The 12,379-nt window shown below is 39.6% G+C and overlaps 1 long non-coding RNA gene across 2 annotated transcripts; it reads right to left on the bottom strand.

Annotated features, from left to right (window-relative positions):
- Positions 1 to 9,071: 9,071 nt before the first annotated feature.
- On the bottom strand, positions 9,072 to 12,156 carry LOC147304967 (uncharacterized). 2 transcript variants are annotated; one of them, XR_015126677.1, is made up of 6 exons: positions 12,117 to 12,156; positions 11,864 to 11,995; positions 11,386 to 11,421; positions 10,875 to 11,027; positions 10,418 to 10,508; positions 9,072 to 9,823 (listed from the first exon to the last, which is right to left on the bottom strand). It is a non-coding gene; the product is annotated as an uncharacterized LOC147304967 (long non-coding RNA). The 2 variants fall into 2 exon arrangements; XR_015126676.1 differs by lacking the exon at positions 12,117 to 12,156 and having other exon boundaries at positions 11,864 to 12,110.
- Positions 12,157 to 12,379: the final 223 nt, after the last annotated feature.

Raw genomic sequence — 12,379 nt, forward strand, 5'->3', positions numbered from 1 at the left:
AAAATGACATTTTTCTAGTTCAGACCTTTAAAAGTGGGCCAGCAAGAAGACTGTGCAGCTTGTTCTGCATGACCACAAACAAGCAAACAGATGAGGGAATGTGATCAGTCTCATCCCACTGCAGAACAACCACATTTTAATCCTGCATAATAGAACGAAAGTGGTAATCTAATGACATCAAAATGAAGTCAGAATTACTATTGTGAACAACTTTGAGTCATTAAATGCCACTTCAGCATCAGCTACCAGCTCTCAGGCAGACGGAGTTTCATGCCACTGGAGAGACACGGTGGGGGGAGGAGGGAGGGAGGAAGAGGGGGAGAGGAAGGCTATGTGTGGCTTTGGGGCCTCTTCATCTCGCTCAGCGGGTAATTACAGAATCATGGGTCAACCACGCATGCAACCACGGTTACGTTGCACAGTAGCAGATGTGCTCATGACATTATCCAGCACCAGAGCAAAAAGGTAAATAAAAACAGATGCAGCTGGTTGCTACGGACCTTCGCCAAACTTGCGTACACCCCTAATTGTTCCCATGTGGGCCTGCTGAGCTGGAATAGTAAAAGGGGCGGGTATGCCCTGTTTAAAAATGCCCGTGTTTCTCAACAGGAGGAATTTATGAATGGGACAACGAGCCTGTGTGTGGTTCTGGTGGTGCGTGTGTTTATATTGTGTTAATGTGTTCGTCTGGCTTTGGGTTGTGGGGCAAAAATTAACAGTAAAAGTACATCCTTCTCCGAGGAGAGAGCCTTATTCCGTGTTCCAGGCCTTCTCTGAGCATCCCCACTTGCTCGAACGCCTTCTGCTTCTTGATGTTTCCTCTGTCAGACCATGCCTGGATGCGAGTGCATGACACTGCACAATGTCAGGGAGGTCCCTGGTTGGACATGAGCCAGGTGTGCTGCAGGCCAGATGAAAAACTGAGGAAGAGGCTCGATTTCAGAGAAATCCTGTCTCAGCTCGGATCCGATTCCCGTACTCAGCCTGCAGCGGAGGATAAGACCTGTGTTTGTCGGTACAGGTACAGGTGTATCTATCTAACCGCGAACGCAGGTTTGCAGTAAGAGCGTGTATGCGTTTGGGTGTGGACTTGAAATTCCTGATTCGGAGGCCTGTTTCGATAATTCGACGAGGCCCGTTTGATGTTTCTTCTGTGTTACTCGCTTCTGAGCTGGAATGTGAGCTATTCTCTTTTCACCACAGACACACACCCACACTTACACGTCTTACACTGTGAAAACTGGCTGCCAACCGAGTGTGCCTCCTCTCCCTCTCTCATTAACCGCAACTGTCAGATCCTCCAGATGAGGAGCAATTAAACCAGATAATAAACACTCGCCATCAATTCCTGTTTGTTGATGTTGTTGTTGTTGATGTCGAGCTGGGGGCTCCTCTTCTGCCACCTCGTGCTAACTAGTACTTGAGTAACACACGAGAGCAGCAAGGGAAGAGTCCTTCATAACACCGAAAAGGCCTCTACCTGCTGCATGTATGGCAACACCGGCCTGATGATGATAATAAAAAAAAAGACAGTGAATGTTAACAATTAGATCCTAATCAGACACAGCTCACAGAGGCTGCTCTTTTATCCCCCCAGGCTTCACAGAAAAGGCAAACAAAGAGCTGCAAACTGTCAAGATAAAGGACTACTTGGGATTGGTCGTGTCTTAGGGCGTCTTAAAGGGCAGTAATCTTGCCGTGCACTGCTTCCTGAGACAACGTGCTGTAAAGACTCCTGTGTTTGCTCTTGTATTGGAGTGATAAGGCCGCTCTTCATCGCACCTTGCTTCTGATGAGGCTCGTCTACCCTGACTGTGAGAAGATGGAAAGTGTTGGATGGGTGTGTGTGGGAAGGGGTAGAGAGAATAGCCACGGAGGGTTTTTTTTTTAATGGTGATTGGCTGATGACATAAAAAGCAGCAAACGTTCCAAGTAAAAGGCTTTGACCTGATATTTTTTGGGTAATTAAGGAACATCCTCAAATAAAGAGTTCCCTCGTTGTTGTTGTTTTATGCCGTTGAGATGAGAATCACCGATGGCGGCGTTTGAGCCGGGATTGTTCTAATGAGGTGAACTCTGTTTGACCTGAGGAACAAGGCATAGGTGTATGTTCACTCGTCATTGTTTAGCTTGTGGAAAAAATAGAGCCTAAGATGGTTTTCCACTTAAAATTTGAAGGCTGGATAAAGCCTTCTTAGGAATTTAAAGACAATACCCTTTCTTCCAAAGGCTATAAAAACATGTATACAGCTGTACAAGGAGTTTCCTGACTCAAAGGCAAAATACAGTGTCAGATATTCCTATTACTAATCAGGATGCCGTGGCCATGGAAAAAAAATGTACAAGATGAAACTGTGGCCTGTTCAGAAAAAAAAAAGATCTGATTTCCCTTTCTCTGTGGAAAAATGGATGTGGCCTCTTGTTTTGAAACCATATTTCCCTGAAAAACACTTTGAAAACTAAACAAAATTGACAGAGTCGGATTTATTGTCTCGTGCTCTTTTGTCTTTGACCACCAGTGTTTGTGCCTTTGCCATGGCAACACCAGGGCTATTTATCTTTACAGGCCTTTTACAATAACGTCCCTTTCCTGACCAAACAACAGAGGAAATATCAGGTCAAGCCTCTTCCTCCCTCTAATGATCAGGTCAATTCGGGCTCAGTATTTCAGAGGGCTCAGACACAGTCGCATGTGCGTCCACACGCAGTCATGCTATTGATGAGAAACATACAGTTTGTGATTGGATTTCCGTCTTCTCGGCTGAGTTTATGTTTTTCTTAAACATGTTTTGTTCTTTAACATTAAAGGAAAAGGGAGGCGATGGCTTTCTATTTATTCCCCGGGCTCAGAAAGTTAGTTCAGCCAGAAACACTAGATGGAGACAGAGAAAACTGACTCCCAGGTTGGATTTTGGACCCTTTTGAGATTACAGCTCAGTGTGTTTGAAACACAGCACAAAGCACGTCCACATACAGTTTCCCCCCAGTCTTCTTGACTTCTTTTGGGCAAATAGTGTATGTTTTACGTATACATTTAACACTTCTCTCATGTCAGACACCCCTCCCCTCAGATCCTCTTAGCGCCATATTTTTCCTCTTTGCATGATAAACCTAATAATCTCTTTTCACACGTAAAATGTGCTCTGTGCAGTCATCTGCAAACATCTTGCAAATCCTTGTGACTTGTATATACTCCAGTATACTTTAGCTGTCGGGGCCTGTCCCCTCTCTTTGCAATTACTCCTTTTAAGGAGCCGCTCTCGTGAAAGTTGCCTAGAGTATATGCAGACTACTTTCCTCAATCCACATAAACAGCACCAATAATAGAAGAAAGTGACAATCTGGATGAGGAGGAATGGGCATAAAAGCACGAGGTGTGCAGAGAGTGCATGTCACAATTAAATTACTTAATGGGTGAAAGTCCCACGATAGATCACATGTAATTTGCATCAAGAGTCACTGTAATAAAGACTTTTTAAAACTTACATTGAAATTCAATTAGAGTGTTGAATGCATAACCAAAGCCGTGAAAAATGAACTCATTGGGGGTCCCTTTTCATTACTGCCCTGAGGCAAAAGAGACCATTAATTTAATACATTCCATGTTTTTTCACATGAGCATTTTTAAGTTGGTGCACATTTCCATCCTAATGTATCTAATACAAAGAGAGAGCCTGCCAAAGACTGCATTATACAAGAGGCAAAGAACCCCCCCCCCCTCATCTCCAGTTGTTACCTTGAGTAGTCAGACCACTTTCAATCAGTCAAGCTTGAAAAATGACCTGGCCCTAAAAAAAACAAAACAACAAAAGAAGAAATTATGATATTGTTTTATTGATTCACGGCGTGGTGAATATTCCTGTACCGCAGGTGCCGTCACGCACAGCTCGACTGTAAACAGTTAAACGGCGAGCCTTAATTAAGATATTACTGTTTTATCTTAGAACAGTGGATCTGCACACTTCAGTCAACCACAAAGCCAAAACAAAACAGGGACCCCTTTCAGAAGTTCCACCCTTAAGAGGAGTGCTAATTAAAAGACTATTTCATTAACTGTTCCAGCTTGGTAAATATAAGTTTACCAGGGGTCAATAGACTTTACAACACATAATGATTTGGAATATAATTACTGTGTAAGGGGAGCCGTAAAAAAATGCCTTCAAAATAAAGCAAAGTTGTTTGTCAGTCTGACGCTGACCCCCGCCGTGTCAGTCTAAGTTACCGGAGTTCAGAGGGCAGCTCATGTTGGCTGTTGTCAGCGTGACGCACCAACAGTTTATCAGCCTCCTTTGTACCTTTCTATAGTACACATGGCTGCTATTTGGCGAGTGGCTGGGGAGCAACAGTAAACCACAGCCTCTACTTTTACTCAAGTCTTGTTGCAAATATGCGAGGTTATTCCAACACTGTCTGCTCTTCGGCACAGAATTTCACAGGAAATGCTCAAAACCTTTGAAATCACATTTAATCACACAGTCCTCACAATCTAGGAGTGCGAGGCTTTGAACTTTAGAGTGCATGCTAAATACTTAATTTAAAAAAAATGAACAAATGAGTTTGAATTGACCACTTTACATGTTTTTCTTGGTTATTAATGAAAATCACAGAAATCATAAAACAGTGCCCTTTAAAGCAGTGCTGCAAGTGGAAAGTCATAAACACATATTTTTTTCTTTTTTAGGATAAAGATGAGAGTGACACTGGAGCCAATCTGGGTGAGTCCTTGTGAAAGTAGCAGAGACATGCATTATTCATAGAAAAACTGTGAATGTTAGTGCCTCTTTTCCTTGTTTCAGCACGCATTTTTTCCATTTGTCTTGCGATGCTAAATTTTTAACGTTTTCCCCACATCGCATTGATGTTGCATGTAATTAGTGACTTTGCAGCAAAATCACTCCTGACACCGCTGTGTTCGCAAATTAGAATACTTCAGATATGGAGGATTCAGCTGGGAGAGTGGGTCTGGGAAAAATATGCGAGTTGCCTAAATATTATATGCGCTTCCCCGGAAAAGTGACAAAATCATTTGAATTAACAGAAAAGATGCAAAAAGCTAATTGAAAACTCGTGGGTTATTTATACACGCGTTTAGAAAAAAGCGCATGGTGTTTTCAGGAGCCGGATGTGTGCCCTCCGCCATCACGACACCGTATCCTGCGTGGAAAAAGAGCAGGAAACGCTGAAGTGCATATTTGATTTATTTATTTTCACCCAGACGGATACTCAGAGCTTTATACAGATTTTGCCATTTGGAGGCTGAAATAATGGATGGGGCGCTCATCCATTTTTAATTCCTCCATGTTGTGTGAAGGGTAAACATGTTGTTTGAGATGTCTTTTCTCTGCTGAACTGTGTTTTCTCATTATGAGACTGTGTATAGGGAGCAAAAACTAGTCACGAAAGTGCTTAAAGTGCGTCGCGACAAGTCATTGAAGGTGATTTTCGAATAATGCTCAGTCCCAAAAGCCACTTATGTCTGCATAGCCAAAAAATAATAGAAAAAAAAGAGATGCCAGTGGTCCTCCTTGTTACATCACACATCAAATGTGCAAAATCCCCACCTACCCCTTCCAAAATAATATTTAGGGTGATTTTCCTTTAATACATTTGAAGCATTCACTGATCTAAAGACAGGGATCTATGCTGACAGACCTTGCACCCATGGGAAGTTATTCTGTGACTAATACAGCGCAATGGTTTTCAGTTTGGACCCAGACACCAGCCCACAGATCCACTGATAATTTGGAATCATTTTTAATAAGTCGTAATTACACAGAGGGTCTGATTGTGCTCTGCAGCCCTTGAAAATGAAATATGTTACATGGGGGCCTGATGGTAAAGGATATTGCTTGCCGTTCATACATAATTGAGAGATCTTGAATGTCAAACCAGTGGGAGAAAATGCAACAGAAGCAACAGAACACCTCACCACAAAACTACACAGCATCGTCTCTACTCTGAGCCAGCCAGCAGAGAGGAACATGTGTTATGTGGTGTACCAAACTGCCCGGAGGAGGTGTACATTGACAGGTTCTGTATTCAAGAGTGCTTTCCCAAATTGCTGCGCTTTATTTACACCTACTTTCTTTCCCGCGTCTTAAATAGAGGAAAAGGACATATTTTTACCAGTTTGTGCTCCACATAATAAACGTTAACTATATATTAGCATGAGAAGAACTCCCTCCCCACCACCACCTTTTTTTTTTATTGCATTTAAAATTAAAAGAGGATGTTTACTTGATGAGAAATGTGAGTGTCTTTTGTCTGCCTTGTTTCCCTTCCGGTCTCTTTGTCTGTGTGGCTGATGGGCAGGAGGAAGAGAGTTGTCTCTAAACAGATAACCTGACTTTGTTAGTAAATGAAATACACAGGAGCTCGGGATGGGAGCTCTTTATTTCCTCCTCTTCTTCATAGATAAATGACTTGCTGTCTCCCGGGCAAAGAGCCATCTTTATATTTTTGACGTTTTTGTGTTTAATGTGTTGTAGATTTTATACGGCCCATCTTTATGCTCGGCATTTTTGCATTTTCTTTTAAAGCTCAAATGCAGTTATTGATGGCCCTGCCTCTAGTACATTATGCATTATTTGTTAGTAAGTACCATTTTTGCATATTGACTCTAACAAGAAAATGCATGTATGGAAATTCTAATATAAATTGACTTATATGTATAGGCTTAGACTGTGCCCACTAAGCTTTTCTGCAAATAATATATAGTCCTTTATGCTGCTAATCCTGAAGAGCAGTCCTAAAGACTGCCCGACGTGAAGGAGAGAAAAAAAAAAAACCCAACCCGGACCTTTAGCTTTTAAAGACTTTTATCTTATATTACAGCAATGACAGCTTGCGCCTCTTTCTAGGGCTTTTATGCTTTGTTTCAAGAGGACCAGGAAGGGGGAAGAGAGATGTGTTAGGAGACAAAAGGTGATATTGATAAGGATGGAAGGTGCAGAGGAGTGTACTCCAGTGTAATGCAGCTTTATGATGCCCTTTTTCATTTAGCATGAATGGTTTTTATGATTCCATTTCTTGGGTGAACAGGGATGAAAGAGGGCTGAGGGTTTGAAACAGACAGAGGACACACAAGGATCACCCGAGAACGCTTTATCGTTTCGCTGTCAACACAAAAAAACGCTTTTACTTAAAATTGTCCCACCTACCCTCGCAACACAGACTCTTTAAAAGTGACATTCAAGGCAAAGAAAACACACACACACACACACACGAATGAATCTGGCTGTGAAATACACGTGTTTTCTTCCCAACAGCTCCTCTGTTGTAAAGCTGCTAATAAGCTGCTGCTGTATTCATCTCTTATTAGTAGTTTGCACATTTTGGTTAAGCAACCCAGTTATTACCTCATTATCAGCCTTTATTTTCTGGAGAATGTAGGAAAAACAAATAAATTCAAAGTCGAATCTTCACATTTAACACACAGAGAACAATTTTGCTTTTAGTTTTGTCTTTTTGTGCAAATGCATTTTTGCCATGCTTTACCTTAAAATGACAAATATTTGCTGACAGTGAAAGAGTTGCACATTTTCATGGATCTAAAGGTACAGCAATGTGGATTTACATTCTTTCTAATAAAAGTCATCACATTTCTGTCATGCAGAGCAGAAAAAATGAAAAAAGAAAAGAAAAAATAATAATTTCGGTGAGTTTATCTGCTAGAAAGCACCGCTGATTCTTTAACCGCTAGCCTTTCCTAGTTAGCAGTGGGCGAAAGACGTGGTACAGGACAGGTCTCCAATCCATCACAGAGGAAATTACGTTTTAAAATTTAAGTTGGGCAAACTCTAGTGATCATTCCCAGAAGTCTGAAGTACTCAGATTTCAGTATTAAATTCAAACTGAAATTAAACCAAACACCAAATGTGTCATATTTGATACATGAGTTTTTGAGACCTTGAGTGATTTTTTTTAAACTCTAACTTCACCTCTAACTTCTCTTTATGTTTTTTTTTTGTTTGTTTAAGATCAACTGTGAACTATAAATTGCACAAAAATGCCAGATGTTCAGAAAAAAAACACTCCAGTTTCAAAAAATTTGATTTTTCTGGCATTTCTTTCAGGGTTCGGGCTTTGCAAGGGTAAAATTGAACGTTCTCTAAAGCATTTCTTTTTGGGAAAATGTGAAGCGAGACTTGACAAGTGTCACCTTAAATGAGATTTCATAAAACTATAAACAAAACTGATAAAATAAAGATATTTGGTCTAAAACACAAAATAAAACTGCTGACAGTGCACACATAAATTACTTGGGAAATACTGCACTCAAGCAAAGTAAAAAATACCACAAAATACTCCTTCCTGCACTGAAAAAAATATGTTGTTGGATTTACTTAATTCAATGGTGGACATTTGTTGCACACAGATGTTTTGCTTTGGCAGCAACTTAAACAACTGAATTAAATTAACACAATTTATTCATGTTCAATAAACTTGTGCAATTTGTGTTGATAAAATGTGACTTAAACATGTTTTGATGAAGTAATTTGAGCTCTTGGAATATTTTAATCCTTCACAATTTTCTCACGTTATCCCAACACGATTCAATAACTTTTACCCAATACTACTTGGTCACTTAAATACTACATGTTATCTTCAAATTACATTTTGCTATTATATTCTAGTATCAAATACACAATTTTCAAATGGAGGCCTTATAACAGATTGTATTGTTCTCTTCCAAGATGGTTGCTGGCATCCACCAGTAACCTTTCAAAACAACATGTCTAATTTCACTGCAGTAGGTAAAGAATTAAACTGACATTACTCCTCTACTGAATCTATATAAATCAACAGTTAAATAATGTCAGTTCTTCCGTGTTCTCTGGAATCAATCACAGCAAAGAAATTGGACTGTTTCTTTTGAAAAATGTTGGGAAAGAACAATACAAAACATTCTATTTAAGGCCTCTAACGTCAAGATTCAGTTAAACAACAATTATAACTAAACAATTTGAGGTAATGTTAGTTTCCATTAACATTAAATTAGGTTACTGAATTGGCAAACACCTTCCTATTAACACTACCCATTTTACCCCAATAACTAAAGAAATTAGCACTTGCAGGTCAAAACCTTTATTCAAGAGATGCAAAAATAACATTGATACAGTGACTGTCAAAAATTACAGCACTGATCATACTGTGACATCTTGGTTCAAAACAGCACACTTAGAAATATTCAACGTTCTTTACTTCAACTGAATGAAACTGAAAATACCATTTCACACGACCCATATGGGATATTTAGACTGTATAACTGTTCACGCTACATCTCTTCACTAGTAAAAGAAAGAAAAAATACAAAGAGAAATTTAAAAATGCTGCCAAACAGACAAACAGAACTTGTACAGAGCAAAAGGAAAAACAAACAACAACAAAAAACGGCTCGTCCTCATGGCAGTTGCAGAGTATATAAAAATGAACCCTGCGATCTGCTCCTGGAATTGAGCTTCAAAAATGCAGCAGAACAAGTGTGAGATTTAAATGTCCTCTCACCTAGAGCTGGTCACCTCACATGCATAACAGTGAGCTTCGTTGCAGGAGCAGTTTTGTCTTAGTTGTGAGCTTTTCTTGAGAGCTGAGTTGCATCCAACTCCATTACCACCCATTGAATCACCTCAAAAGTGTAGCAGAGTTGTGATGGGTAACTCATGTTGAAGGAATAAAAAAGGTCCAAACAGCATGGCTACTGCAAAGGTCACGTTATCCAGATCTTGAAGAACAACATCAGAAAAGTCATTGCCTGCCGCATCCTCTGGAGACAGATGTTCATTGTGGTTTTCTCAATCTGTGCAGTGGCCTCAGTCAAGTCCTGGTTAAACACAAAACATTTCTTTAAGATTCCTTTTTAAACTCATCTCTTTTGAATCTACCAGTTCTAATGTTAGAGTAATTTAAACCAATGCAAGCAACATAGTAAATAGCTATAGCCAAAGAGTGGCCTGCCATGCTGCCATTCATGGTCTAACAGAGTTTCTAAGAGAGGGTGAAAAACATAATAATTTCAAATGCTTTACATTAGTTTTTGTTAGAAAGACACCGGCCCATCAGAAATCCAGGCTATGTCACTCAGAAGATGTTAGAATTTAGACTTTCAGCCCCACAATTTGGTTAGCTGTTGGTCAGTTGGTCATTTTTTCAAACAAAAGCTAATATAAATATTGGTGGGATTTTCCTTTGTTCATTAGAATGACAAATTTAAAGTTTTTTCACACTGATGTGACCCCTAATACAGGGGTGGGGATGGGGCCTCAAGGGCCGGCGGCCGAGTTCACTACCAGGCCTCATGTGAACTTCAAATTATTAAAGAGGACTACTGGTCCTAACCAGTCCAATGAGGATCAAGTGGATAACTAAATGCATTTTTAAATGTTGCAAAGCCACAATCTACTCATAAAACACTCACCATGAACTCCTGCACCAAGATGTTGCAATTGTCTTTCACACAGATGCGGAGCACTTTGATGAGGGACTCCGAGCATTAATGTCATCCTTGACTATTATAACAAAGAAAACAGAGATTTGTGAACTTTTCAGTAGCACAGAAGAAAATGATCCCAGACAAAAACTCTTGACTTTTTAAACCAGTCAACATGCAACACCAGCATCTACAAAGCAATATCAAAAGTTCCTGTTTGACATCAACTTTATGGATATATAGTTTCCAGAACATTTATTTTTAAAAAAAGATAATTTTTTCTCAGTGGGCCAGTAAATGCATGACGAAAATTATGGCATCCTTTTAGTGGAATCATTACTCACAGGTAATAGTTGACTGTTTCAATGGATGTAGCATAAAAATCTTTTACTGACCTAATGCAATACATATACACTTTGTAGTTAAAGAATTTTAAAGTTCTTACTGTCATTATGGCAGCTACATCCTTTAGCTTTGTGCCCTGTTCCCCTGATCACTTTGCAAACACTTTCAGCAGACTGTCAGAGAAAAACTCAGCTCCGTCAGAAACCTTGACTGTAAAGGCATGGTTGGGATGCACTGGAATGCTGCATTTTATCTGAAATGACATAAAATTATTTTGAAATAACAGCAGGCACTGTGCTTGGTTAATCAGTAATGTTTTGTTGAATAAAAACTGTGTTTCCAGATCTTATGGGATTAAAAAAAATCCAAAGATGTTTGTTTCTGATTTGCAACCCAACAACCCACAAGTTACAACCTCATTTCAGTTCAAGTGTGCATTAATGTGAGTCCAGTAATCACCTTTCTGACAATACATACAGGTATAAGTTAAACCTATGGCAGATTTTGGATTTCTCAGTTGTATTAATAGGGTGAGTATGCATGCACCTAATAATTATAAAAAACCTATTATAATTAAGTTACAGAAACGAAAATAGAATATACTTTCTTACCATAACACCTTGAACCCACAATCCATCAGCTGACTCCTGGTGAAATGCAGAATAGAGGTCATCTCTCAATGTGCAGCAAAAAAAACAAAAACAAAAGGACAGCAGGTGAGGGCAGGAGGGGTAGGGATGTAAGCTAGCATAATGCCGCTGATGATATTAGCTAAAGCTGTTCAATGTCCAAAATCTCACTAACACCACGGTGCAGTAAATACACAATGTAACTGAAGAGTCAGTTGACAAATCTATTCACACAGAAAACCAAATTATGTTATGAGTGCCTCGTAATTAGGTTTAATGTGATATTACGGCTCTTGTGCCAAAGACAAATTCAAATGAAAAAGCGCCAATTCTTTGACAACAGATAAAACAGCAAATAAGCTAACGGCTCTTTTTTAGCATGTTACATGGCGACACTCTAGACGTTTAACTACATTTGGCTGAAATATGGTAAAAATGAATTCAAAAAATCAAGACATACCAAAAACGTAGAGTTGGCTGCTCGACTTGACTGAGATGGATGCCTTTTTTAAACCACGATCCAAAGCCCGCGAGATGAAATCACGCGTGGTTTCACGAGATTTAACGTTGCTATCTTATTGACTTACTTCACCTGAACATGATATGAACAATTTAATACACCCTTTCTGCATATCATGTAGTTTTTACACTATATAGTTACATTTAACTTTAAAACATGAGGCAATTGTGTTAAATGCATGCAAGATGCTTACATAAATCCAAGAGATGGCCAGTCCCTTTTTTTCAGTGTGAGAATCACGTGTAATTATTCGTGTATCAGGGTCACGTAAGTCCAGCTGTGTCATTTAACTGAAACAGGTTCTCCTTTTTCAAACTAACATTAGCTCTGAGAAATCCCAATCCCTCCTTCCATCCTCAGCAGTTTGGTGAACATGTGTCCTTCTGATACTTGCAGACCAAAGCTTTTAATTTTTTCAGTGCAGCGCTTCCTCTTAGAGAGGGGTAGAAAAGGGAA

The sequence above is a fragment of the Aulonocara sp. 'chitande type north' Nkhata Bay genome, linkage group LG20 (genome assembly GCF_057382095.1).
Source record: "Aulonocara sp. 'chitande type north' Nkhata Bay isolate Kocher_YH1m ecotype deep benthic linkage group LG20, A_spYH_male_GT1.1, whole genome shotgun sequence".
NCBI lineage: Eukaryota > Metazoa > Chordata > Actinopteri > Cichliformes > Cichlidae > Aulonocara > Aulonocara sp. 'chitande type north' Nkhata Bay.